This window comes from Mus musculus, chromosome 7 (genome assembly GCF_000001635.26).
Source record: "Mus musculus strain C57BL/6J chromosome 7, GRCm38.p6 C57BL/6J".
NCBI lineage: Eukaryota > Metazoa > Chordata > Mammalia > Rodentia > Muridae > Mus > Mus musculus.
The window spans coordinates 35,158,283-35,186,006 of NC_000073.6; the positions used below are offsets into that span (position 1 = coordinate 35,158,283).

Here is a 27,724-nt window from a genome sequence, read left to right on the forward strand (position 1 = left end):
TTCCTGCCTCCACCTCCTGGTTCTGGGATTGTAGGCATGTACCACCTAAGAGTTAGAGATATAGTAAGAGCCTGTCTCAAAAAACAAACAGATAAATAAAACAGCAGGTAAATTCCAAAAGAAATCAGTTTGTATGGGTTGAACCATGACTGTCAACTTGACTGGATTGAGAGGCACCTCGAAGGTTTGTAAAACATCTCTTGGTATAATCTGAAGGTATTTCTAGAGAGATCTAAATAAGGCAGAAGACCTACCCTGGATGTGGTTGTCATTACTCAGGAGGATGGAGATTTGGGTGGAGTTAGGAGAAACAAAGGAAGTGCTCCCTCAGGACATTTGTGAGCAGTTCTGTTCCTCACCCCTATTCCTCAGGCCCTGCATTGCCCCTGCCCCAGCCTTAGTGGGTAGAAACCTCTGAAACTAGGAGTTAAAAGAAATTCTCCTTCCCTCAACTTGTTTTCTGGGCATGTGTTTGTCACAATGATTAAAATCTATCTAGTACATAATCCTTCAAAAACACCCACACCACAATACTAAAGAAAAGCTCACTGGGTTGGGTTATATAGAAAATGAATAGGGGTTCAAAGTAGAGTTAGGAAACTGGAAAACACATCAGGGGAAATTTCATGAGATACAGCACAGAGGTAGGAAGACATGAGAAGGTAAGGCTTGTTTTAGAATAAGAAGGGCCAACGTGCATATAACATGGACTCTGTGAGGTAGAAACTGGGGTAGAAAAATATCCAAGACATAATCACTAAGAAATGTTCAGAAGTCGGGAAAATCTTCACATTGAAGATTTGCACTAAGAAGGATCAATGCATGCTGCCATGTGCCTATAATTCTAGCACTCAGGAGCCTGAGGCCACAGGATCAAGACTAGCCTATATGGTGAGATCCTGTCTCAAAAATAAAATAACTAAAAAATTTGTTTTAAAAAAACACTTCGCTGGGCGGTGGTGGTGCACTCCTTTAATCCCAGCACTTGGGAGGCAGAGGCAGGTGGATTTCTGAGTTCAAGGCCAGCCTGGTCTACAAGGTGAGTTCCAGGACAGCCAGGGCTACACAGAGAAACCCTGTCTCGAAAAAATAAAACAAAACAAAACAAAACAAAACACTTCATATAACACTAAAGCTAAGAACATTAAAGACAAAAATATTTTAAAAAAATAACATGGAGAAATGAAGACCACAAAGGAAAAACAATGGGGCTAAAGGGCTTTTTCTTTGTCAATGGCTCTCAGAAGTTTAGAGGATGGCATGTTGGTGGAGAGCTGGGGAAAGCAATCTTACACCCAGTGAACCAAAGTATAGACACGCAATCAGGATGCACAATGCGGCACTTCAGGCAGGACCTTGATGAGAAAGTGAGTAAGTCAAGACTGGTGGGGGTCTGCGGGCAGAGATCCAGGTTGGCCTGTTGGAGGATGGGTGCTTTCTGCTTAAAAGTGATGAAAGCCAGCCGGGCTGTAGTGACACACACCTTTAATCCCAGCACTTGGGAGACAGGCAGAGGCAGAGGCAGAGGCAGAGGCAGAGGCAGAGGCAGAGGCAGAGGCAGAGGCAGAGGCAGAGGCAGAGGCAGAGGCAGAGGCAGAGGCAGAGGCAGAGGCAGAGGCAGAGGCAGAGGCAGAGGCAGAGGCAGAGGCAGAGGCAGAGGCAGAGGCAGAGGCAGAGGCAGAGGCAGAGGCAGAGGCAGAGGCAGAGGCAGAGGCAGAGGCAGAGGCAGAGGCAGAGGCAGAGGCAGAGGCAGAGGCAGAGGCAGAGGCAGAGGCAGAGGCAGAGGCAGAGGCAGAGGCAGAGGCAGAGGCAGAGGCAGAGGCAGAGGCAGAGGCAGAGGCAGAGGCAGAGGCAGAGGCAGAGGCAGAGGCAGAGGCAGAGGCAGAGGCAGAGGCAGAGGCAGAGGCAGAGGCAGAGGCAGAGGCAGAGGCAGAGGCAGAGGCAGAGGCAGAGGCAGAGGCAGAGGCAGAGGCAGAGGCAGAGGCAGAGGCAGAGGCAGAGGCAGAGGCAGAGGCAGAGGCAGAGGCAGAGGCAGAGGCAGAGGCAGAGGCAGAGGCAGAGGCAGAGGCAGAGGCAGAGGCAGAGGCAGAGGCAGAGGCAGAGGCAGAGGCAGAGGCAGAGGCAGAGGCAGAGGCAGAGGCAGAGGCAGAGGCAGAGGCAGAGGCAGAGGCAGAGGCAGAGGCAGAGGCAGAGGCAGAGGCAGAGGCAGAGGCAGAGGCAGAGGCAGAGGCAGAGGCAGAGGCAGAGGCAGAGGCAGAGGCAGAGGCAGAGGCAGAGGCAGAGGCAGAGGCAGAGGCAGAGGCAGAGGCAGAGGCAGAGGCAGAGGCAGAGGCAGAGGCAGAGGCAGAGGCAGAGGCAGAGGCAGAGGCAGAGGCAGAGGCAGAGGCAGAGGCAGAGGCAGAGGCAGAGGCAGAGGCAGAGGCAGAGGCAGAGGCAGAGGCAGAGGCAGAGGCAGAGGCAGAGGCAGAGGCAGAGGCAGAGGCAGAGGCAGAGGCAGAGGCAGAGGCAGAGGCAGAGGCAGAGGCAGAGGCAGAGGCAGAGGCAGAGGCAGAGGCAGAGGCAGAGGCAGAGGCAGAGGCAGAGGCAGAGGCAGAGGCAGAGGCAGAGGCAGAGGCAGGTAGGTCTCTATGAGTTCAAGGCCAGCTTAGTCTACAATAGAGTTCCCAGGACAGGTGGGGCTACATAGAAAAACCCTGACTGGGGTGGGGTGGGAGGGGTTGGGGGGAGACAAACAAAGCAAAACAACCCTGAGACAAGTGCCTGAGGGATAAAATAGCTAGAGAATCCTGTCCTGCAGGTAAGGTCAAAGGTCAGGCATGGTCCAAGGATAACCCTCTGTCTCCTGAGTGCGGTCAACCCTTGCCGGCATCTCATATGATCTTTCTTTGCATTCTATTCAGATATTGCCTTATTCATGAGCCTTCCCTGGCCCTTCACCTAATGCAATTGTCTCCCCTATGAAGTACCTCGGACTCTGTTATTCCCTAGATCTGTGCCACAGCGAGGGCACCTGGGAGAGGGAACAGGGCCTGAGCCTGCCCAGGACAGCAGTCAGAATCCTCGGGTGGAAATGCCCTTACTGAGGGCACCTGGATTAGTGATGTTCCTTGTTGCTGTGACCAAATAAATACACAACAGGAGCCACTGAAGGCAAGAGGGAGTTCCCTTGGCTCACAGTTTATGGGATTTTAGCCCCTCAAGGCAAAGGCAGCATGGCAGTTATAGTGACTGACTCTGGTGGCAGGAGCTTGCAGTGTGGCTTGCTCTTGTGGGATCAAGAGGCAGAGTTCAGTTCAGAGCCAGAGTCAGATACCACCTTCAAGGCTTACCTCCAGGGACCTCCTTCTGCCAGCTGGGCCTCACCTCCAAGGGCATACCGTATCCCAAACAGTGCCACTTGCCTTGGTCACTTGGGGACTTAGTGTTCAAACACATAAGCCTCAATAGACATTTATTTGAACCATATTAGCATTTGATGTCTGTTTCCACATGTGGAAGCTGGTATGCATTGGTAGCTCTTCTAGCCATAGATATAGGCAGGGAAGATTAGCAATGGGTACCGGGCTAGATAACAGTGATAATAAGATCCAATCCAATGTAGTTGCATCTTGACTTACGATGGCATTGCATCCTGTAGCTCACTATGTAGACCAGGCTGGCCTCAAGCTCACAGATCCATTTGCCTCTGCCTCCTGAGTGTGAGGTTTAGAGGTGTGACCTCTATGCCCAGCCTGGTGAACCTGTTATAAGTTGAAAAATATCTGCCCTGGGTCTTCCAAACATTTCTGTGTCAGAAACCTAATACCTGTGTGAATGGTATTTGAGGTTGAGACTTTGGAATGTTATTGGGGTTACATGAGAACAATTCCCCACGATAGGAAGAAAGACCAGAGGCGGCAGACTTGCTTTGTCCTAGCGTGTGATATCCTCCGCCATGTTATGGTGGACCAAGAAAGCCCTCATCACATGCTAATCAGAGGTTGACCCTGTACTCTGTATTCCCAAGACTCCAAAACTGGATGCCAAACTAAAATGTTTGCTTGGTAGCTTTGATGATAGGGTCCCCCTGGGCTCCCCAGGCTGGCCTCTTGCTTCAGCCCCTCACACAGCTGAAATCGCAGGAGTATAGTACTGCACCCAGCTTAAACTCTGTAAAGTCTTTAAGTTCTAAAGGACCCAATCTCGGGTCTTTTTTTGACATAGTGGTACAAACTAGACAGAGTGAAGAATTCCCCGAGTACATCTGCAGTGCCAGGCATCAGAGCATGAGAACCCAGAACGGTGGAGAACATCAATTCTCTCTTTGTGATCCCGGGGCTGCCCAGGAGCTCTGATTTGCTGCAGCTGTCCACTGCCCATCATCACAAATGCCACATGCCTGAGACAAGAGCCACATCGAAAATGTGAAGTTTGACTTCTATTGAATGCATTTCCCTTTCTCAACACCATAAAGAAAAACAACAACAAAAGTGCATCAAGTTGTCAATTTGGGACTGCATATACTTGCTGAGCTCCTGAGGTTAACCGGGGTCCTTCTGGCCCACTTTGCATAGAAACTCCCAGGAGAGGCTTCCAACCCTGCTGGCAATGGGAAAGCTGCACCCTCACCAGTCTGTGATAGCTTTACTCAGGGTTACTGTTGCTGTGCTGAAGCACCATGACCAAAGCAGCTTGGGGAGGAAGGGGTTTATTTGGCCCATACTTCCACACCACTGTTCATCACCAAAGGAAGGCAAGACAAGAATGCAAAAAGGGAAGGGACCTGGAGGCAGGAGCTGATGCAGAAGCCATGGAGGGGTGCTGCTTACTGGCTTACTCAACAATAGGTTGCTCAGCCTGCTTTCTTTCTAGACCCCCAGGACCACCAGCCCAGAGATGGCACCACCTACAATGGGCTGGGCCCTCCCCTATCAGTCACTAATTAAGAATGTGCCCAGCAGGCTTGCCCACAGCTAGGTCTTCTGCAGGCATTTTCTCAATTGAGGTTCCCTCCCCTTTGATGACTCCAGCTTGTGTCTAATTGACATCAAACTAGCCATTCCAGTGATGGAAGCACCCCAGGGCATCCACAGGACCCAGGCTCAAAGCCTGCTGTATGGAGGGGAAAAAGAGCTAGCACCTGGCTCTGTGAAGGTCTTGATATGGGACAGAGGGAAGATGTCCTGCTGGGTTGGGATCCAGCAGAAGGTACATTCAGAGGTTGTCAGTATATAGAAGTCCTCAAAGGTTCCAGATGTCAGCTTTTCCTGAATGGACTGGGAACCCAGAAAGTCCCTGAGAAAAGAAACTCAGGGTGAATCTTTCTGTCTCACCTCTGCATGAGAAAGCAAGGGGCTGGCAGAGAGACAGAGTGGTCTAGTTCACAGGCTGGCTGTCCATGGACCAACGGGCAGCAGAGCTATCACAGGCTGGGAGCCTGGCCGGTCCCCAGCATGCAGCTTGAGTGTGGGCCTTTGGGTCAGCCCCAAGGACTCCAGCTGTGACGGCCTGTGGCATTTCCCAGAGATTCAGTCTAGGGTTCCTGACAGAGGGTGACTAAGGCCCTATTTAGGAGCAGCCGCCCCCACACCCGGAAAGAATGGCAGGCGGACACTTGAATAGCACTGGGGCCACTTCCTAGTTTCATCTTGTCCTTGCTGGGAGCATGACTCCTGCCCAAGTCGGCTGGCTCACCAGCCTCTGAGGGGTCAGAGCTGGAGATGGAGGTTAGAATTTGCAGGGTCCCGGCAGAGCCAATTTAGGCAGGATGTCTAAGACAGACATTGCATGGAAGTCTCCAGAGAGAAGGTATCTGTTATGCTGTCCTTTCTAATGGATCTCTAGGTTATGACTCCAGTGGCTTCTACCTCGGCTACCACTGATGTTTTTCAGGCAGGGAAGCCTAGTGAGCAGTGGCCAGAGCCCCACTCTATAGCCCAAGCTAGCTTCTAATTTGAAAGCTCCCTCCCAGCACTCCCCTAGCCGTGCATCACCACCACACCTGGCTGCGCCTCACCCTTTGCATCCTGCTGCTGCAGAGCTGGCCCGCCCTGAGCAAGGCGTGGGCTGCTCGGAATCCCACTGCCCAGTGCCTCTGACCTCTTGGGAAAGCCCTCAGGCCAATGAAAAGCCAGCTGTTCTCAGGAGCCCACATAAAAACCTCACCTGCTTTCCCTGACCCACCCTTTCCAACTAATTCCCAAATGGCCACCAGTTGGTTTGGTTCACATTTTAGTGGAGCCTGGGGCTCTTTGGATTAGCAGGGTCTAGCTCCAGGGTGGAATGCCAAACATTGAGTCAGAAGCCCCGAAGGCCTTGATCTCTAAGATGGCCCTTTTGCCCCTGTCAGCTCACTGTTCAAAAATCCAAAGTCTGGGGCAGGCCTTCCTGTGGCCTGAGGCAGAAGGTGTTTCTTTGCTCAGACCATAGTTGTCTCCTGTAGGAAAGGCCATTTGTTATAGGCACAGGTATAGGGACCCCGACTCCCATCTGAAGTTCTGTGTGCCAAGCCAAGGGATAGCAGGGAGGGAGTCCTATCAGACAACCAAGAAGAACTAAGTGGGGTTCTATGTATACTCAGACTCCAGGGTATAGGGAGGGACACCTGGCTCTCCCGAGGCACTTGAGGCTGTCCCCTAGCCCAAAGCTTCCAGCTCTCTACCGGGAGCTGCACCCTGACCCCTGCCTGCTGGCTCTGGTCTCGCAAGTTCTCCACCACCCCTTCCATTTCTTCCTCAGTCCTGGCCCTCTGAAGCGCCAGTGTGGCCAAGTGGAAGTTTGAGAAGGTCTGGGAATTAGAAGGGGCCATGTGGCTCCAGGGCTTCTGTCAGTCTGCTCTACTGACTCTGCGGTCTGTGTGCAACAGGATGGGGGCAGGGTGAGCCAGGGCACACTGCGTGTCTGTAGGTGAGGTCAGAGTGACATCTGTCTGTGCATTATTTGATGTCTGTGGGGTGTATGGGGGTGGTGTGTATATGTTCTGTGCATGTATGGTGTGTGTGACACCTGTGGCCTATGTCAGTATGACATATATAAGTTCTGTGCGGGGATACGGTTAAGTGTCTGTGTGACATCCATGGGCTATGTCTGTGTGGTACATATGCTCTGGCGGGTGGGAACACATGTTTGGGTGAGTATTGTAATTATCTGAGCTATGTCTGTGTGGTTGTGTGCTCCATGTGTGCGTAGCATGTATCAGTGTGTGGTGTGACACATGGGTCGTATCTGTGTGGTATGTGTATTTTGTGCATGTGATGTGTTGTATGGCACTTGTGGCATGCGTTACTCTATGCTGTGTGATGTCTCTGGACCGTGACTATATGATGTAGCTGCAGTACACTTGAGGGGTTTTGTGTGCAAGGCATGTCCGTGACCTTGTAGGAGCAGCTGTCTCATCAGAGGCCCCGTGAGTACTGAGCTGTGCTGAGTCTGGGCTGCACAAGGAGCTTCAGGCCTCCGTAACTATGAGAAACAGAGAGAACCTGGGTTCCCTTTCGTGGATGACTAGTCTCCAAGGCCTTGTGAGGGGCCATCTCAGGACCCTGATCCCCACATTCTCCTTCCCTGCAGATGTGTAATAGACTCAGGGCAGAGAAAAGTAGGGATATGATCCCTTTTCTTGTGGCCAGCTGGGAATCTGGGTGCACACAGGGAGGGATGGAGAGGCTGACTGCAGACCCACCATGGCCGAGCCCACACTTCTCAACTTGCCCTGGAGGATGACTTAAACCAGATGTTAACTCAGAGCCCAAGGAGTCCACCCAGGCTCCACGTCCATCCCCAGCCCCTGAGCCACAGGAGTCAACTCCCTTCTCTATCCTGGTTTCCCACGAGGTAGACTGTGTCCCGGATGCCAGAGTGGGTCCAGTGGCATGCTATGCACACGGCACTCTAAGCCAGAGCCCCATGGCAATGTGGCTTAGGTTATTCCTACCTGGCTGACCCCAGTCCTGGCTACAGAAGCAACCCACATTCTTAAAGAAGCCAGAAGACTGCAAGAGGGATGGCCAAAGCCATGGCCAAGGCCAGGGTGTGGGATGCTGGCTTCAGAATTAATAGCCAGACATGGTGGTATATGCCTGTGATCCCAGCTAATCTGGAACTGAGGAAGATTACATACCCAGGGCCTGTTTGGGCAGTTTAGTGAAATCTTGCCTCAATCTTACTCAAAAAAGTAAAAGGGGAGCTAGGGGGTGTGGCTCAGTGATAGAGCCCAGCCTAGAATCCCCCAGTGAGGGGCTGGGGGCATCACTCAGTGGTAGAGCCCCTGCCTAGGATCCTTTAGTGAGGGGCTGGGCTGTGGTTCAGTGGTAGAGTACCAGCCTAGAATCCCCCAGTGAGGGGCTGGGATGTGGCTCAGTGGTAGAGTACCAGCCTAGAATCCCTCAGAGGTAGAATACTTGCTTAGCATATATGATACATTAAGTTCAATCCCAGGACAGTAAAACAAAACAAAGAAACAAAAAAACCACGAGTTGCTGCAGTCGGACCTTCTGCACTACCCATTGACCTCCGGGCCTGCTGTTCACACAGTTGTCTGTGTAATCTTTCACTCAGTCTGACTTGCTGTCTCTTTGCCCCTGATAGTTTCCCTTGGGGAGGGAAGGCAAAATCTAGACAGGGCAAAGGGGTCTCTGCAATGGGTCAGAACTTTGCCCAGGACCAATATGCCTAGGGATGAAGCTCAAAGCTATCGGGATTATGAGAGAGAGCATCGTCACAGGGCTCTGGAGTCAGGCCCATGTGAACACCCGCTCTCGTCTTTCCTGTTTATGCCCCTCTCTAAACCTGTGTCCCCACTTGCCGTGTGTTCCTCACCAAATGCTCACCCACATCTTCCATATTAGCAGACAGTCCCTCACACCTCTCCCCTGTTCCTCTCCCTGGCTCTTCCTCCTCTGCCTCTCTTCTTCCTCTCCTGGAAGGGGAAGTTTCTCTTTGCTGGAGCCTGAGCCGTTGTCCCTCCCTGTAGTAGATGACCATGGACTTGAGACAAAAAGTGGCTGAGCCCAGCTAGGAGCTTCAGAATTTTCCAGGGAGCAGAGGGCATCTCCTCTCAGGAGTCAGGTAAGGGTCACATGGCGTGTGTTGTCCCACAGTCTCAGGTCTCTAGAGTTCTTAAGTTGCCACCTGAGTGGGTCAGAAGAATGGGTTCCTGGTATCCCCAGTAGATCTACCAGCAGACAGTGTGCAGGAGTCCCCCAAGTAGAACAGGACGAGTGTGCAGGGCAGGAGTGGACACATCTGTGGCCCCCTAGCTGAGTCACAGGGGGTACAATCCAGGGAGCACACTGGAGACCTCTAAGTCCCCCCTCTCTCATTCCCAGTCCAAGCTGCTGGGTCTCAGGTTGGTGGTTGTGGGGAGGACTTGCAGCAGGAAGGAGCCTCTGGATGAGAAAGTGCCTCCCCATCCTGGGGGCTTGAGGCCTGGCCCTAATGTTGGCTGTATGACATCTCCCACTACACCCTATTTCAACCAGACCATGCTGAGAATGAGGCTGTGAGCCCCAGAGTCCAAGCACAAAAGTTTGGCACTACTAGGTGGCTTTGGGGACATTGGAGACAAAGCAGAAAGCACCCTGAGGCTGGAGCCCCCAAAGCCCCAGTCTCAGCCTCTTGAAAGGCCTTTTAAATCTTTCATGCATAGCATCCCTGGGCCCTGGAGCTCCAAGGGGCCTGCATGCAGAGCCTCCACTGTATGTGTCAGCCCCTAGTTTGGAGGAAAGGAAAGAGACTGGGAGTACAGGGACAGATAGCCTCCCACCCTCCCTTCTTCTCAAAGCCTGGTCCAGAGCCAGGGAACAGTCCCTCACCCACCCCAGAGACCAGGGCAAGGATTGGTGGAAAGACCAATAGGTTCAGGGGTCACCATGTGTGGCCAGGTCACAGGTCAAAGATCTGCTGACAGTAGACTGGAAGATATTGATCTACAGGGGGGAGGTGACAGACCTCTGACCCCTGCCAAGGACTGTGGGCAAGGCTGGTGGTCAGCAAGCTGGATTCCACGCAGCCTCCCATGGCCCCATGTCTCTCAACAGCAGGCACAAAAGACGGTGATACAAATGATTTCATTGTCACCCTTGAACTGATGTACCAGCATGCGGGCCAGGGGACAGCAGGGACCAGAGGTCATGTGCTCTAGCTTCTCAAGCTCTCACAGGTTTGAGACAACTGAAGAATCGAAGGAACTGAGAAGCCCTGCCTTGCTGGGCCTGTTGGCACATGCCTTTAATCTGAGCACCTGAGAGGAAGAGGCAAGTCGATGTTTATGAGTTCGAAGCCAGCATGTTCTACGTAGTGAGTTCCAGACCAGCTAAGGGTTACATGGAGAGACCCTGTCCAAAAAAAAAAAAAAGGAAAAGGAGGAGGAGGAGGAGGAGGAGGAGGAGGAGGAGGAGGAGGAGGAGGAGGAGGAGGAGGACTCCAGCAGGGACCAAGGTGTCTTTAAGGCAGCAGCAAGCTGAGGGTTGAGTTGCTCAGCTTCAGGCTGCCTCCGTGGCTCTCCCAACCCTCACAGTGACCGTAGCATCCACCTCGGTTCTCAGTCCAGTTCACTTCTCTAGACTGCAGGAGGAATTTCTGCTCCTCAACCCCAGACAGCTGCAGAAGGCAAACCTGGAGAATACACCCTGCTCTGACAGGCCCAGTCACGGCTGGACACTGTAGCTGCCCCTCAGTCCTCCCGCCAGTCCAGAGGGGGCAGAAGAGACAGGTAGGAAGAGCCTCCCTCCCCAGATAAATTCACCTGGAGGGTCTTTCTCCACCTACCTACAAGAGCCTAGGAAGAGAGAATGTGAATGTATATGAGTGAATGTGTGCATGTGTTCTTTGTGTGTGTATGTGAGTGTGTGTGTGTGTTATTTATGCATGTGTGTGTGTTAGTGTGCATCAATGCATGTGTGTGCATATATATTTGTATGCTCACATATGTATTTGTGTGCGCATATGCATACGGGTGCATTTACTTGTACTGGCATGTGTTTGGGTCCTTTCCAAGTTTGGAATGGCCCCCTTCGAGGCTCTGACTAGAAGAAACACTGTAGTTGTTCCTTGCAATGGCTTGGCCCCAACTTAGGAACTTACCAGTCCCTGTAGTCCTGGCCTTGGCCAGCGCTTCTAGAGCTAAGGGCTACTGACCAGTGTTTGCCAGCTGGCAACATGGTCAGAGGGCAGCTCTGTCCCTTGGGAAGACATGTGGTAGCCCCTGGCTCAAAGCAGACCCAGGCTGGAGGTCACCAACACTAAGGCAAAAGCACACGTGAGTCCTCTTGGGTCTGCAGCTTCAATATAACCAGTGCCTGGCTAGGATTTCCTCCTGGCAGTGACACCTACCGGGCATGTCAGGTACTGCGGACTGAACTCCCTTTACGGGAACACGGTCCCACCCTTCAGTGTACAAGAGTTGAAGTTTGTCTGGTGGTGCTCCCAGAAGCCTCTGGGGTTCCTTCAGGTCCTTTTGGAGCCCCCCACCCCCACCCAAACACACACTAGAGGCGTACGGCTCCTTAACCTCTCTCCTTTAAAGCGGGGCATTGGTTTAATGCTTTTCAAAGACATTTCTCTAAAAGTGTCTTAAAATCTCTTGGCTAGCTTTAGCTGTGCACGTCTCCATAAAACCTCTCCGTCTGAATGATGAGATGGAGTTTAATGCGTTTACAAGTCTGCTGTCCCTTAAAATGTTTATGAAGTCACTTAAAGGATGTCACATATGCCCAATGCAGGGGAGAGCTGATATAAATATCTCGTGGAGATCAAAAGAGCCTAGGAGAGTCCAGATCACCCCTAAGCTGAATGATTTCCACGGCCCAAACTTGGGAATCTCCCAGTAGCAGTGTTGCCTAGCAAGGGGTGGGGATGGGGTCCTAATAGCAAGATATCCCAACTGCCAACTAGCTCCTCTCCTAGATGGGACAGCACCTTGAAGATCTGGTGCTCCTTGAGTGAGGCATCTCCTTTTCTTTATCATGAAGTTTTCTGACTCCTGCATGTCCCCAGAGTCATAGGTAGTGGAGCTAAGGGATACTGACCAGTGCCTGCCAAGTTGCGGTGTGTGCCTGAAATCACTAAATACAACTTGCTGAAGGTAAACCACAAGTAACGGGGCCATAAAGCGAGGCAGCTTTGCAGTGGTCTGTGGCTTTGCAGCTCGGGCCTCAGGCTGTCTCCAAATTCTAGCCCAGACAGGCCATAAGAAGTTTGCCCATGAAATTTTCTACAGGGAATGGGTGAAAGCTAAGCTAAGGCCCAAACCTTTGTCCTGCCATGGCCAGATGAGCTCAGGAAGGAGAGAGTCAGCCTTGTACAAAATACCCTACTCAATTCATTCATTCATTCGTTAGCTCGTTCCCTCATTCATTCATCTGTTACTATGCACTAACACTGAACTAGATTGTACGAGCTAGGCTCTGCCTCAGTGAAGAAAGCAGGGTGTTCAGCTCATGGGATGGTGTGGGCAATGGGAGAGATGAGCAATACAAATAGGTAAGAATCAGGCCTGGTGGCACAAGCCTGTAATCCCATCTACTTGAGAGGCTGAAACGGGAGGGTCACGAGCTTTAGGATAGTGTAGACTATAGAGTGAGTTCAAGGCCACCCTCGACAGTCTGGTGAGACCTTGTGTCACGAAACAAAAAGTACAAAAGGGGTTGGGTTGTGGCTCACCGGTAGAGTGCTTTCTCAGGATCCAATAGCAAAGAGCTGTAATGTAGCCTGGTACAATGTAGCCTGGTGGTAGAGCACTTGCCTAGCACGGATGTAGGTCTCCAGTTCAATACTTCAGTGCTAAAAGAATAAAATAAAATATAATTAAGCAAAATATCTAGAGTTTCCAATGCCAATCAAAGGGAGATGCAAGACAGGCTGAGGAGAAAGAGCTGAGATGGGGGTGCGCTGTTCAAAGGAAAGGTCGGAGCAAGTCTCATTCTTAAGAGAGGGAGAGGATGGGCTCTGGGAATTTATGAGAGAAGACCAAGAGAACAGCAAGGATAGAGATCCTGAGACAGGATGGAGCGACTTAAGGAGTGGTGTGGCTGGTGCCAAGTGGGTGAAGGGGTGACAGTGAGGTTTCTGGGTCACTGATATAGTTGAGTCTCTGGGCTTATTAAATTGCACGCAGCAGAGGTTTGAGAGCTGAGACAGGCCACCCCTGTCCTGCCTAGGGGAGACCCCGCCATATAACCGAGGTATCTGTCTAGGGTTTCAGTCACTTCTCAGCCTGCAGAGGTATTAGGGCTGGGTCCCGTGTGACCCTCGGGCCGTGGCATCCTCGCTTTGCAGTCTCTCCCAGTTCTAGGCACGACCGGCACACCAGCCAGAATGTTCCAGCTTTTTTGTAGAGGGGCTGCCTCCCGAGGGGGACCTAGTGAGAAGAAAGCAATGTGGCTCAAAGCTCTGTCTTCCTAGCCACCGAACGCAGCTACCAAGTCCCGCTGGAGCCTGGGTGGGGTCTGGGAATCTGATTGTCAATGTAGACCTGTGTGGGGACAAGGGTGGGGTGTAAGTACATAATCTTCCCCCTTCATTGAGGTCGGCAGGTGGGGGTGCACAGGATGGGGTGCTCATCCAGAGGTGCTGCAGAAGCCCTTCTGCCCCACGTCTGAGGCAGGACCCCAGGAGCCTCAGCCAGGGTTTGTGTGGGCAGGAGCAGGGTAGCTTCTATATTGTGTCCTTGTGGATAAGACGCCAACAGCCCATCTTAACAGTGTCCTAGACACTGGGACAGACTCAGAAGTGCCCTCTACCTGTGAGAGTGGGAATGACTGAGGGATAAGTGGCTCTCGATATTTGGCGGAAGGGGGTGGGGGGGCGGGCGGAACTTTTGTACTCCCGTGGGCTCCTGGTGACACCTAGTGGCTAGTATTTTCAGAATCGTCTACCGCCGTTTCCCAAACTTGCTTTTCGCTCCTGCCCAAGGTCTCCACCCACAGACTTGTTCTCACGGCCCCCCTCCTCCCGCACTCGGTCTCTGGGGCATCTGCTTCCACGTGCTCACTCTCACACCCGCTCATGGTTCATCCCCATCCCCCCCCCCCCACACACACACACACTCACTGACAGCTCATGGGGCCCACAGCAGGGTGTCCACAGGCCCTCTGGGCAGAAGGTCTTTCCCGGCACCCAACCGAGCTAGCAGACCCCCTCCACTCCCAGTCAGGTGTGCCTGCCCAGGGGCACTCTTTGTAACTCTCTAGTGCATCTAGAGAGGTTGGCCTAGAAAGGACCCATGGCTATCTTGGACTCTGGTCCCATATCCTCCCAACCGGGGCTCTCCTGCTGGTAAAACCAAACCCACAGTAGGGACAAGACAAGGCCAAGAAGATACTCAAGGCCAGGTAGGGAAGAGGCTGCCAGCTGACCAGAAGCTTAGAAGGACTCAGCCCCAGAGCAGGCTGCAGAGCTGACAGCCCCTTTCCTAACTCAGATCAGGCTCAGAAGCCACAGGTCCACATTAGCCAAGACTCAGCCTCCTTCTGAGCCCCAGCCAGGTTGTCTGCGTCACTGAGAGGAGCGGAGGAACTGGGGGAAAGGCCCGGGTAGGCAACAGTGCCCAGAGCCCTGCCAACTGAAGTATGGGGCATGCATGGCCAAGTTGCATGGGGCCATGCCAGGGGCCCAAAGCTTCAAGTCCAGCTGACCTAAAGGGTCTCATGTAGACATGACACCCAAAGAAGAAGGTGCCTGTCACGTGGTCCCTCTCTCAGATGGAAGCATCAAAGCCGGAGCCTGCAGCCGCATGCTGCAGCCGAGGTGAGGGAGTGGGTCCTGCATCTCAGCTTGTGAGGGGAAATTCTACTTCCTGTACCTTCCATGGACCCAGGCAACCCTCAGCACTGCACAGCCAGGCCTGCCAATGTGGAGGGCAGTCACAGCCTTTTCTTACCCCTCCACATATTTGGATTAAGGCTGCTGTTTCCTGTTGGGTATTTTCAGATAGAGAGATCCCACAACCATAATCTACCTGAAGAACTACGGGGGAGGCCTGGATAGGCAAAGGCGCTCAGAACCCCACCAGCTGAGGCACCTGGTAGGCTTCCCCCCAAATCTTGTAGAGGAGACCGAAGCTTTGGGCAGGGATGCAAGATTCCAAGTGGCTCCTTGAAAGGATCCCTGAGACCTACCCTTGTCTGCTGCCACCCCACTGCCTCTCCAGGTCTGCACCCAGCTCTGGGGAAGTTGAGAGCATGAGAAACCCCCAAGAAAGAAGATAGAATCGAAACGAGTCATGGTCTCAACTTTGCTACTAACACTTACAATCCCTTTCAGAAGCCAGACTGAGCCAGGACCAGGCTGCGGAGAGGAGAGGGAGGCCCTAGCTGGGGCATGGAGGAGAAGTGTGTGATGGGAGATGCTAAGGAGCAGGGGGAAGCCAGAGCTGGGGAAAGGGCAGCTCAGGAGGGCTCCCCAGGGAAGGGCATCAGTCCAAAAGGGTCTTAGTGTGGACATGCCACCCAAAGCCAAAGGTGGCTGGAAGTGTGGGGTGTGGTTTAGGAAGGGGACACAAATGGAACAGAAGGAGTCCCTGCTTGGATGAGGGGTGGTGGTGGTATAATGGTGGCTTTGCTGCCCCCCTTAATCCGCAAATTAGGAAAACAAATGAATCCAGGGACTCTAAACCACGGGGTGCTTCTCCCACTGAGTGCCTTGGAAACCTGACAAAGAGCATGCTGATTGTAGTCTTGGACTCTGCTTTTTTTCTTTCCCATTGTATAGAAAAGTACCCAAGGCTGGAGGGCTGGCGAAGTGTCCTACTACATCATAGTGTGGCAGAAGGCCACATATGGAGTCAGAGAGACCACATTCTTATAACCAAGCCATTCCAGCCATAGCCTGTTCATCACCAAGTGTAGTATTGATACACATCTGAAATCCCAGCACTCTGGAGGCCCCAGTAAGCAGATCAGGTGTTTAAGGCTAGCCTGGGGGTAAAGAGAATCCCTTCTACTGTATAAAAAGAATTACTTGTCAATAAAAGAGTCATTGGCCATTAACGTAGGCAAGAAATAGGAGGTGGGAGTTCTGGCAGGGAGAGAGGATTCTGGGATAGTCAGGTGCAGGAAGAGACTTGCCTCATTGATGGAACTGATCGCATGAACCTGAGGAGAGGTAACTGGACACAAGGCCGGACTTCATAGAGTAAGCGGAATAACTGAGTTACGAGCTGGCGAGAACAAGCCAAAGCTTTTCGCCTGGACATTTATTCATAAATAATTCAGCCTCAGAGTCGTTATTTCAGGAACTTGGGATACACTTGGGATACACAGTAAGACCCTGCATAAAAAACTAATAAAGAAAACCAGGGCTTGGGAGATGGCCTAGTTGGCAAAATGCTTGCCACACGAGTGTGAGGACCTGAGTTTGCAACCCCAGAGATCATGACAAGTGGTCGCAGCAACACGCACCCAACCCCTGTGCTCTTCCTTTGAGACTGGGGCAGAGGCGAGAACCTCAGCAGGCCAGCTATTGGCAAACAAGAGACCCTGTTTCAAACAAGGAGGAAGGAGAGGACAATGCCCGAGGTTGTCCCCAATCTCCACATGCTTGGACTATCTCGTGCATGTGACCGTGCGCACACACACACAGTCACATTTTCCTTTTTTTAAGAGAGAGAGAGGGAGGGAGGGAGGGAGGGAGAGAGAGAGAGAAAGAGAGAGAGGGAGTGGTGCGTCTGATGGTGCTTGTGGGGACAGTGTTCCGCAGAGATAATATTGGTCCTGAGGGCTTTGCTTGCTTGTTTTCCTTTGCAGCACTGGGCGCGGAACTCAGGGCCTTGTGCACATTTGGCAAGCATCAAGTGTGGCACCAATGAGCCACACCACCCTCTTCTTGGGTTCTTGCCTGTGAAACTATGGGCAGTAGATAGAGGTGTTCCCTGCCTACATAAGGAAGGGGGGGGGGCTAAATATGAAAGCAACCATGATTGACCACTGCCCACCAGGCCATTGGTTTGAACATAGCTGGGCCCAAGCAACTGAGATCTGAAAGGGTCTGAAGTAGAGCTAGACTGGAGTGAACCCTGAGCAAAAGGCAGAGAGCCCCGGAAGGCCATGCAGAGGTAGGTGGAGGACAAGAGCATGCTTTGGGTGTCCTTACTGAGAGCAGGGTCAGGCCCAGGGTGTCTTGGGCTGCAAGGACTGGGCATTGCTCCCTAATGGATCAAGTGCTTCTGGGGTGGTGGGAACATTGTAGGGCCCGGATGCCCTCTGACCCATGTGGAGGCTTCTCCCTGAGACTAAGTGCCACCCTGCCAAGAAGCCACTAGGCTCCACACCCAGCCACAGGCAGGCCTGCCCAACAAACCTGCAGGGCCATGGTGAGTGTCTGGACTCAGGGAGGATAAGGCGAAGGACCCCAGGGCCGAGTGACAGTGCCTTCCAGGGACTATGGGTTTACTGTCTGGTGTTCCAACTCACCACTCAGCAGCCATTTGACCTTGGCCTCCTTATCTCCCCTCCCCATCTCTTCCTTTTCCCCTCTGAAATGAGAAGATAAGAGGTCCAATGTCCCATCCCTCACAGAACACCCTGATAGGGCTAAGCCTTGCCCTCCTTCCTGGCAGGATTCAGGCTTGGCCAGTTGGCCTGGGCCCCACCTTTCACATTCCTCCTGGGTGAAATGGCTTTAGACCGGTGTCATCGTGGGGGAAGCTTTAGGCAGATGTTGCTCCCAGGCACACTTGGCCATGGAGCCGCAAGCTCGCTGTGACTCTCAGAGAGCGGCCAGACTCGGACTTTTTCCCAGCAGAGATCTCAAACCAGTCCTCTGGGGTGCCTTTGCTCAGAGCGGAGAGACCAGGGTGGGGTTTACTTGTCAGACCTGAGATCTGACAGCACCCAGAACACCCAGAACCCACCTGGGACTTGGAGGTGTTCACAATGGGCTTCTGCTTTCACACACGTCATCCTGGAGAAGACAGATTCTCCTCTCTCCCCACTAGAGGCAGATTATAGATGTAGGCAGAAAGATACCTCCGAGAGCCTTATGATCAGACTTTCTGTGTAGAACCCACGGACCGTTCAATCACAGTCCTTAAGCCCCCCAACAAAACTAAGGGCACCCCCAACTCCCAGGACAACCTCAGGTTATGTCTAGAAGAGTCTGCCTGCCTTGGGACCCTATAAACCCACATGTTCTGTCTGTCTGTGTTTTGGTTTTTGAGATTGAGTCTTGATTGGTAGCACAGGCTAGCCTTAGATTTCCCCATCTCTCCACCTGGCTTTATTGGCACCGACTGTGGTGCCAGACTCCAACCAGGATAGTCTTACATCTAGCACAGCCTCTGCCTTTCGCTTTTTGCACTAGAAACATTCTGCAGCCGAGTTTGACCTTTCTTTGAGTGTCAGAGAAGCCTGCTTGGCTCCCAGCCCTATGGCGCCCATCGCTCTGCCACAGAGGCCCAATTGGGCCACCCGCGCCTTTCCCATGCTTCTGGTAGGTGGGGATCTGAACCCGGGGGCCTGCAGAGCCCCTGTCAGACCTCCATGGTGGATCTGGTGGGGCTGTTCCACTAAGCTGTGAGAAAGGCCCAGACCCATCAGATAAGACTGGGGCAGCCCCCGCAGCCAGCACTACCATATGGCTTCCTAGTCCCTCCCAGGCCTGCCTTAGGGCAGGTGCGCTGCACGGAATGAATCTCATACCAGATTACTCAGGTTTCACTATGAGTTTCCTAACCCAGGCCATCACCCACGGCCCCTCCTCTGTACCTTCCAGGCCAGGAGGCAAACCCCACTGGGGCTTCAGCATGAAGGTGTCTGGGGAGCTGCAGAATGGCTTTCACTGCCTCTGGGGGTCTTGGGAGAGGCTGGGGCATGGCGCTACGGAGCTCAGCCTGCCCTCCTGAATCCCCTACCAAATCCATATCCCTTAAACTCTCAGAAGCTGGAAGGTCAAGCCGTGAAGTGTGAGAGTCAGGCTGCCCTCTAGTGTCTGCATTTGGGATGGAAGTTGTCTTTGAATGAAAGACAAGACCTTTTAGGTCCCTAGAGAGAGGACCCCACCCCGACTCCCAGCCCAGGAACGTGGTCTGGTTTAATCCAAGCCAGGATCACTTAGAGAGAAAAGAGCTACAGATTTCAGAACAGAAACCCCAAATCCATTTTACCGGTGTTCCCTACTGATCCCTGTGACTCACAGTGACCCCACTGTGGGCTGCACAGAGCGGAAGATTCGAGGTGAGGTCAACCCCCACCCCCATTTCCTTCCTCCGACCAGGAATCCCTGGACCTCCAGAGCCTGGGAGCAAGGAACAGGTTCACTGATTGGCACCTGGAATGCTCAGAGAGACCACATGCTCCCTCACACGGAACAAGGACTCCAGATGCTAAGGACTCATCTGGTTACAAGACAGGCAGTGCAAGGGTGGAGAGGATTCCTGGGTCAAATATTTCTTTGGGAACCTGCTACACATCCAAGAGTAAGGGCAACCTTTGAATATCAAGGACGGGGCAACGTGGGCACAGTTTGGGCATCATTCACTCTGAGGACTTCAGAAGGCCTCCGGAGAAGCCAGTCCCCTGAATCACTAGCTGAGTGAGAGCAGATGGCAGCTGGAAAAAAAAGAGTGACCAGGCTGGGTGTGGTCTTTAGTACCAGCACTTGAGCAGCAGAAACAGGCAGATCTCTGTGAGTCTGATGTCTGCCTGGTCTACATAGAGTTCCAGGCAAGTCAGGGCTACATAGTGAGACCCTGTATCACCAGATGAGGATGATGATGATAGCATGACCACATACCTAGCTTATGTTGGTACCCTACCTCATACCTGTGCCCTAGATTAATTGTTGATTGTTAATAGTGCCTTCTTTTATTTTCAAAATCTTTTCCTTTGGAGATGTAAATGGTCTGCTGTCAAACCTCACTCTGTGTGTGTGTGTGTGTGTGTGTGTGCTGGGGAAGGGGTCTTCTGGGAGCATTGGGCCAGGATGGCTTGGGATGGGGGAGGGGACTAAGTGTGCCCCTCAAGAGCAACAGGAACAAAGCTGCTGCTGTCCACGTCAAGGGGAGGGTGTGAGGTGTATGAGCTGAAAGGATGTATGGTGAAGGGTTAGTCGTCAGAGCTCTGGGCATGGGGACTGGGTTCTGGGTCCTTCTGCTGGTTTGAATATGCTTAGCCCATGGGAAGTGGCACTATTAGGAGGTGTGAACTTGCTAGAATAGATGTGGCCTTGTCAGAGGAAGTGTGCCACTGTGTAGGTGGGCTTTGAGGTCTCCTTGTGCTCAAGTTCCTCCCAGTGCAGAAGAGAGAGCCTCCTTTTGATCGCCTGCTGAAGACAGTCTCCTCCTGGTGCCTTCGGATGCAGATACAGACCTCTCGGCTCCCTCTCCAGCACCATGCCTGCCTGGATGCTGCCATGCTTTCTGCCATGATGATAATGGACTGACTCTCTGAATCTGTAAGCCAGCCCCAATTAAATGTGTCCTTTATGAGAGTTGCTTTGGTCATGGTGTCTCTTCACAGTAATAAAACCCAAACGAAGTTAGTCCCAGTCACAGGAGGAAGTTGGTGCCTTGGGGCATTTGACCACTCCAAAGGTCTGGGAGTGGCATCCTCTGATTGTTTTAGAAGCACCAACAGATGTGGAATTGGACCACACAGTGTGTTGTGCTCAGACCAGAAGGTCCACTCCCACCGCCGAGGGGGAATGTCTCCGGTATCTGCGCAATTGTTTTTCTAAATTTCAGTGTCAGAATGTGTTCGAGTTTGAATAGCTAGTGGGGCAAAGGTGAAATGTGGAAGAAGTGTGTGCAAAAGCGCCTGGTAGAATGAGGATGCTGGGTAAAGCCTGGCAAGTGTGTACCCAAGTGTGCCAGTGACTGGGTGAGATTTGTGTGAGAGTGTATGTGTGTAAGAGGGGTTTGTATGCTTGAGTGGGCATACCAGAGTTCAAGTATGTGATACATTTGCATGAATAGATCAGTGTCCTACTTTGCTTCTCTGTTATGATAAAGCACTCACCAAAACCAATTTGAGGGAGTAAGGGTTTATTCTGGCTCCCAGGTTGAGTTTCAGACCTTCCTGGACCAGAAGTAGAGGCAGCGGGAGTGGGAGGCGGCTGGTCACACCCACACTTGAGAAGGAGACAAAAGTGAATGGGGAGATACCTTTTACTCTGTCCAGCACTTCAGCCATGGACCAGCTCCAACTACAAGCTTATGTTGAGTCTCCTCATCTCAGTTAACCCTATCTAGAAACTTCTTCACATTCGTGCCCCGAGGCCTGTCTCCTTATCAATTCTAGCTCCCGATTAGCTGACAACCTTAACCACCATAGGGTTATTACTGGGGACTTCCTTGAAGCACCCCTTTACCCCTTTAGTTCTTTTCTTCTGGTTGGGCTATCTGGTGAGGTGGATCCGTCTGTCTTGTCATGTGACTTCCTTTGGAAGCAGTGAGGACATTGGCTCTCCTCCTTGGAGAAAGTAGTTGGAGGTGCATATATGATCCACACCATCCAGTTGTGAATGTCCCTGGCCTTTTAAATCCATAGGACAGGAGACTTACCCGAAGTTTAAGTCTCCCAGAGGCACCCTGTCATCCTTCGATTCCCTGGGACCAAGCTGATCTGAGTCAGGGGACAAAATATCGACTGTCTTTTTAGCCACCCTGCCTCCACTGGCTTTCCTCTCGTAATGCGTAGTTACTGAACACACACAAGGTTGCTTGCAACAGTCCTTTGGAACAAATGGTGGTTTAACACTTACCTGCTCTACAACACTTAGCTAAAGCTGACAGAATCAGGGTTTTTAAATTTTCATTTTATGTGTTTAGGAGTTTTGCCTGCGTGTATGTCTGTGGACTACGTGCATACAGTACCTGTGAAGGCCAGAGAGGGCGACAGAGCCCCCTGGAACTGGAGTTGCGGAAGGTTGTGAGACCCTCGTATGGATGCTGGGAATCTAACCTGAGTCTTTTTCAAGAGTAGCCAGCACTCTTAACTGCTGAGCTGTCTCTCTAGGCCCCCAGACAGTTTAAAAAGACATTTTATTTTTGATTTAAGTCCTTTGTTTCCCTCCTTCCCAGTCACCAAATGATAATAGCTTGGCTTCACCCTATAGTCTTCAATAAGACATGCTGCCTAAGTATAGGCCCAAAGGCCATGGGTCAATTCATTATGAACCAGAACCTCCAAAACTAACTGCTAAATAGATGTTTCTTTCTTGCAGAAAAGACCTTTGATGAAGTTCAACATCTCCTCATGATAAAAGTCCTGAAGAAAATAGGAATAGAAGAGACATACCTCAACATATTAAATACTGCATATAATAAACCTATAGATGACTTTATACTAAATTGGGACAAGTTGAAAGTCATGAACAGGATAAGCACAGTGCTTTAAGTCTCTGCCAGAGTAATAAGCCAAGGAGAAGAGATGAGAGATCTGTTAATATAGCAGGACAAAGAGGGACTATCCCATCCAGTCGGTCTGACCCTATCCTTACAAGTTAGACCATCCCATGGGTATATCCCAGAATGTATGACCCTATCCTTACAAGTGAGACTATCCCATCCAGATGGCATGACCCTATCCTTCCAAGTGGGACTCTTCCATGGGTATATCCCAGAATGTATGACCCTATTCTTAAAAGTGAGACTATCCCATCCAGATGGTATAACCCTATACTTAAAAGACCCCAAAACTCCACCAGAAAACTCCAAGACCTGATAAACATTTTCCACAAAGTAGCACAATACAAAATAAATATGCAAACATTAGCAATTCTCCTATAGATCAAGAACAGACTTATACATACATACATACATACATACATACATACATACATACATACATTCACCTGGTCGATGATGCTGTGGGCTCAGGGTTAAGCATTGTGGCCTTGCTGGGGCAAGTACACCACTGGGGTGGACTTTGAGATTGAATCCTCAAGCTGCTTCCAGTTTGCTCTGTGCTCTGTGCTTGTGGTTGAGCTATGAGCTCAGATTCCTGTTTGGCATCCATGCCCTCTGCTTGCTGCCAGGCTTCTCTGCCATGACTGACTCTTATCCCTCTGACACATAGGTCAAAATAAATTCTCTCTTCCTTAAGTTGCTTTCGGTGGAGTTTGTTGTTGTTGTTGTTGTTGTTGTTGTTGAAATCACAGCACCAGAAAAGTAATGCACCCATAATAGAAGAATAAAAACATGCATTTTTCACCCTACACAAAAAAATCAATCCAAAAACAGATCAAAGACTCACAACTCTAAACTTAATAGGAAAAAAACACTTCAAGGAACAGGCAAAGACAAGGACTTCTTACCAGAACCCCGATTGCCCAGAAAGTGATGCCGAGAGTTGGCCAGTGGGGTTGCATGGGCTTTAAAAAGTTTCTGCACAGAAAAGGATATAATAGTCAACCTATAGAATGGGAGAAAAAAATCTTTGCTAACTCTATATCAGACAAAGAATGAGACAAAAATCAAACACGAAAACCCCAAACAATCTCACTGACAGATGAGCCAATGGGTTGAGCAAATGCTTCTCAGGAGAGTAAATACAAATGGTCGTAAATTTTGAAAGGGAAAAATGTTAAACATCCACAGCCACCAGGAAAACGTAAATTAAAGCTGCCTCGAGATCCCATCTCACCCCGGTCAGGGTGGCCATCACCAAGACAATGGCTGACAAAAGATGCAAGGCAGAGCAAGAGATGCTGCTCACTGCTGATGTGACTGTGAACAGATGAAGACACTGTGGAGATCTCTACAGATTCCTCTGAGAGCCAAAAATAGAACTACTCTATGATCCAGGTATCTCAATGCTGGACACCAAAGGACTCTGTCAACACGCCACAGAAGTACGGGCACATCCATGTTTATTGCTGTTCTATTATAAACCAAAATATAAAAGCTGCCCAGACGCCAATTTGCAATGAATAGATGAAGGATGTGTGGTCTAAAGTGGAATTTAATTCAGTTGTTAAAAAGAATAAAATTATGTCACTTGCAAGAAAATGGATGGAAATGGAGATTATTATATTAAAGGAAATAAGCCAGATTCAGAAGAACAAATATCACCTTTTCTTTTATATGGAGAATCTGTATCTACATATATGTATCTACCTATGACAATGTATGTATGTATTTATGTATGTATGTATGTATGTATGTATTTCTAACATAAAATAGAGAGAGATCTACTTGAGGAAAGAACAGGGACCAGAGAGAGGTGTGTAGGAGGGATGAGAAAGGGTAGTTAAAGTCTGAATATATACAAGATACAATAATAGATAATGCATATAAAAATTATCATGAGACCCATTTGTAAGCTTAGATTTTTCAAAACTTTATGGGTTTGTTTTTAACCTCCTTTCTATCCTAACATCCACCAGGGGTAGTGAAAAACAAAGGTTAATAGGGAATGGGGGTCGTGGACCTGTTTAGAAATAGTGTTTGTTTGTTTGTTTGTTTGTTTGTTTGTTTTGGAGAGATTCAAATCTTTGTTGTGAGCAGTCCAGTCCACTTGGCAAACATCAAACACAAATCAGTAGCAGTGGTTTGATCCAAAAGAAACCACTGATCAGCACGAGTCTGCGGAAGCCCAGCCAGAGCACCACCAGAAGTTCTTCGGTGTTTTTCTCTCAGTGAAGTAACTACAAGCAAAGATCGATGAAGAAAGCAAGGCGAACCAATGCCACATTGTCATCAGCGAAGCCCAACAATGGCCACCAAAGAGTGGCAAGGTGAACAAATGGCAGAGTGTCGCCCACTGTCTGTTGAGTTATACTTACACTCTTTCCAAACATCATGGACCTCTGAAGCATCCACTCTAGCAAAGCATCTCATGTCCTTTCACGAGGCAACTTCCAGAAGAACACCACGTGTCAGTTCTCAGCAAAACATCCTCTAGTTTCCAGGGAAACATCACTTTCCAGGAAACATCACATGACACAATTTAGTCTCCAACAAAACTAGAAATTCTCACTTCACCTATTGTTTTGTATGCTAATCAAAACATTTGTAAAATAAACAAATACTTTATAAGTTGGTTCTCGGGTGTTGCAGTATGAGAAGCTAATGCAGATAGATTGTAGGGTACATTGTAAAGTCAAGCCAAGAGAATTTTGAGAGCTGACCCATCAGAGCTCTTGGAAATGACTGTCTTTCCTCCACTACTCTGCAGTGTCCCTTGGTGGTGATAAACCAGAAAGAGTATATCTCTATGATTCAGTTTGTTTCACTGATGAATTACTTTAGCTTTGCTTTGATACCTTGTATCCTCCACACTAGGATACAGGTCTTCCAAAGTCATTTTACTTCACCTGTGTATCAACAGCACCTTACCAAGTTTCATCCTCTTACTACTCTCCAAGAAAAAACAAAACAAAACAAATACAAGTTGAGATGTGTCAAGTATCAATTTATTCTAGTTAACTTGGCAAAAAAAAGGTTTTTTGTTTTGTTTTTGTTTCTGTTTTTGTTGTTATTTTGTTTTTTGACAAATTCTCACTGTGTAAGCTTTGGTCTGGTCTGGAACTTACTATGTGGACCAGGCTGGCCTCAAACACACAGAGATCTACCGGCACCTGTCTCCTGAATCCTGGGATTAAAGGCATGCACTTCCACTCTCAATGGGGGAAAACCTATTTTAGATTCCATAGCCAAACAAAGTATAATCTTGAGTGTTTTTTAAAATTTTTTTCTTAACATTTATGTGTATGGTGTGAGCCTGTGTGAGTTTATGTGCACTATGTGTGCAATACCAGTAGTAGACAGAAGAAGGTGCTAGATCCACTGGAACTGGAGATACAGTTGGTTGTGGACCTTTATGTGTGTGCTGGGAACTGAACCAGGGTCTTCAGCCAGATCAGCAAGTGCATTCAACCTACGAGCCAGCCCTCTAGTCAGAGTAATTGTTTTTATGTTATTAAAAGCTTATTTTCTATTTCTTGCTGGCATACAGAAATATAATTTATTTCTGGATATTAACCGTATACCCAGTGACTAACAAACTTATCAACCTACAATGTATCTTTGTACTTTACTTCCTGTATACTCAAACATATCATATCTAAATGACAGGTTTTGCCTCCCTGCCCACTGCCTACTTCGAACTGCTTTTCATTGTTTTCTTGCCTTGTGACACTGACTAGCACCATATTGTATACAACCAATGAGTGCTAATGTCTCCTCTTACTCAGGCCTCCATGGGAAAACATTTACTATGTCACCGTTTAAGTATGGCAGTTGTGGAGTTTTGGTTTTTACTTCCCGAGCACTCTGTCCAGCTTTTGGATTCATTTGGGGTCTGAGTTGTTTGTTTGTTTGTTTGTTTGTTTTCCACGTGAAGGCAGCCGTGTTTCTAACTTGTTTAGAGTTTTGTGGCTTGCTTCGCTTAAGTCATGGATTACCATCTTTTTAGAAGGTCCCACATTTACCTCCTAATGATCCCTGAGCTATATATATCCCAGGAGAGACATGCAAACACCATCTTCAACCCTTAACAGACTCAACCCTTCTCAAACACAGACTCCACATTCCAAGTCCCCGGAGAGGCTCATCTCTGAAAAACTACTGGCTTCTGGCCTGTGACTCTGATGCCACCCTCTGCCCCTTGACAAAGAGCCTCAGGGGAAATCCTTCTGGCTGGACCCTAACCCAGGCGACCTTGGCATTGCAAAGACAACGGAGTCGCTAGTCAAATCAGAAAGTCAAGCCTCTCAGGTCCTTACTACCTGCAACACTCATGAGTGTCCTGGGTATCAGGACCGCTCTCCCCTATCCCAGCCCACCCCAGCCTGACCCAGCACCGCACGAGGTTCCTTTAAGAGAGTCTTGCCACGTTCAGCTTATCGTCTCTGGGGCGGGAGGCAGAGGTCGCCAAGAATGTTGGGCTTCGTCGGGAGTGCGAAGGATGAAGCTCTGCCGAGTGGCTTCCCCCTCCTGGTCCCCCCAGAGTCCTCCCTCTTCTATTTATCAAGTCCCCGCCCCAATTTCGAAGTACCAGGCCCTGGCCAAGACCCCACCTCCGTGCTCCGCCCCCAGCCCAGGCTCTTGGGCTCCTGAACTCGTCCCATCTCGGGTCCTCCCTGCCCTTCCCCAGCAAACTCTGAGGCCGCGATCGGGGGAAGGACCGGTGGCCCCGAGTGGCCTCATCCTCATGCAGGGGACGGCGCGACGCAGCTATCGCCAGCAACACACAAAAGCTGTTCCGCCGTCGGCCACACCGTGCCAGCCTCGCTCCGCCCGCCGCCCCGGTGGCCCCGACGCGGCCCTGCTCCCTCGCACCACCCGCGCATGAATTTGCCCCGCGATCTGGGCTGCACCGCCCAATGGCTTCCGGGAGGAGGCAGGCTTCCCAGGATCCTGGGCCCGATACCTCCTTGCTACCACAATTGTTCTCTTCCCGTCTCTCTGGCACTTCCAGCGGTCTGGTCACCTTGAGCCATGCTAGACGGCCTGGGCCAAAGTCCCAGTCCACTGTGCCCTGACTGACCTGTGTAGAGGAGTCTGCGGTGGGGACCTAAGGCTGGACCCGAAGAGGAATTAGGGGATGCTGAGGCAGGGATAGATTTGATGGTGATGGGGACTGTCCCAAACTCCCAGGATGCCCGGGGCCCCACTGGGGTCTCCTTATCTTCAACTCTTCTCAAGCCTTTTGCCTTCAGAATTGTTTTAAGGACAGTCTCCATTCATCCCAAATGACTCAGTCAGGACCGCCTAGAGGCCAGGGAGCTATCAAAAAGTCTTCATGGAGACCGTGCCACTGTCAGGCTAATTGCCGCTAGGCGGTGGTTTTCAACCTGTGCAATGCCC

General features: G+C 50.5%; 1 long non-coding RNA gene across 3 annotated transcripts; it reads right to left on the bottom strand.

Moving 5' to 3' along the window:
• Positions 1–9: 9 nt before the first annotated feature.
• On the bottom strand, positions 10–26,675 carry Gm38988. Of its 3 annotated transcripts, XR_003946743.1 has the most exons (4): positions 23,230–26,675; positions 22,762–23,127; positions 12,640–12,759; positions 5,055–5,274 (listed from the first exon to the last, which is right to left on the bottom strand). It is a non-coding gene; the product is annotated as a predicted gene, 38988 (long non-coding RNA). The 3 variants fall into 3 exon arrangements; XR_003946744.1 differs by lacking the exons at positions 5,055–5,274; positions 22,762–23,127; positions 23,230–26,675 and adding exons at positions 10–45; positions 14,334–14,376 and having other exon boundaries at positions 12,640–13,336; XR_881959.2 differs by lacking the exons at positions 22,762–23,127; positions 23,230–26,675 and adding an exon at positions 14,334–14,376 and having other exon boundaries at positions 12,640–13,336.
• Positions 26,676–27,724: the final 1,049 nt, after the last annotated feature.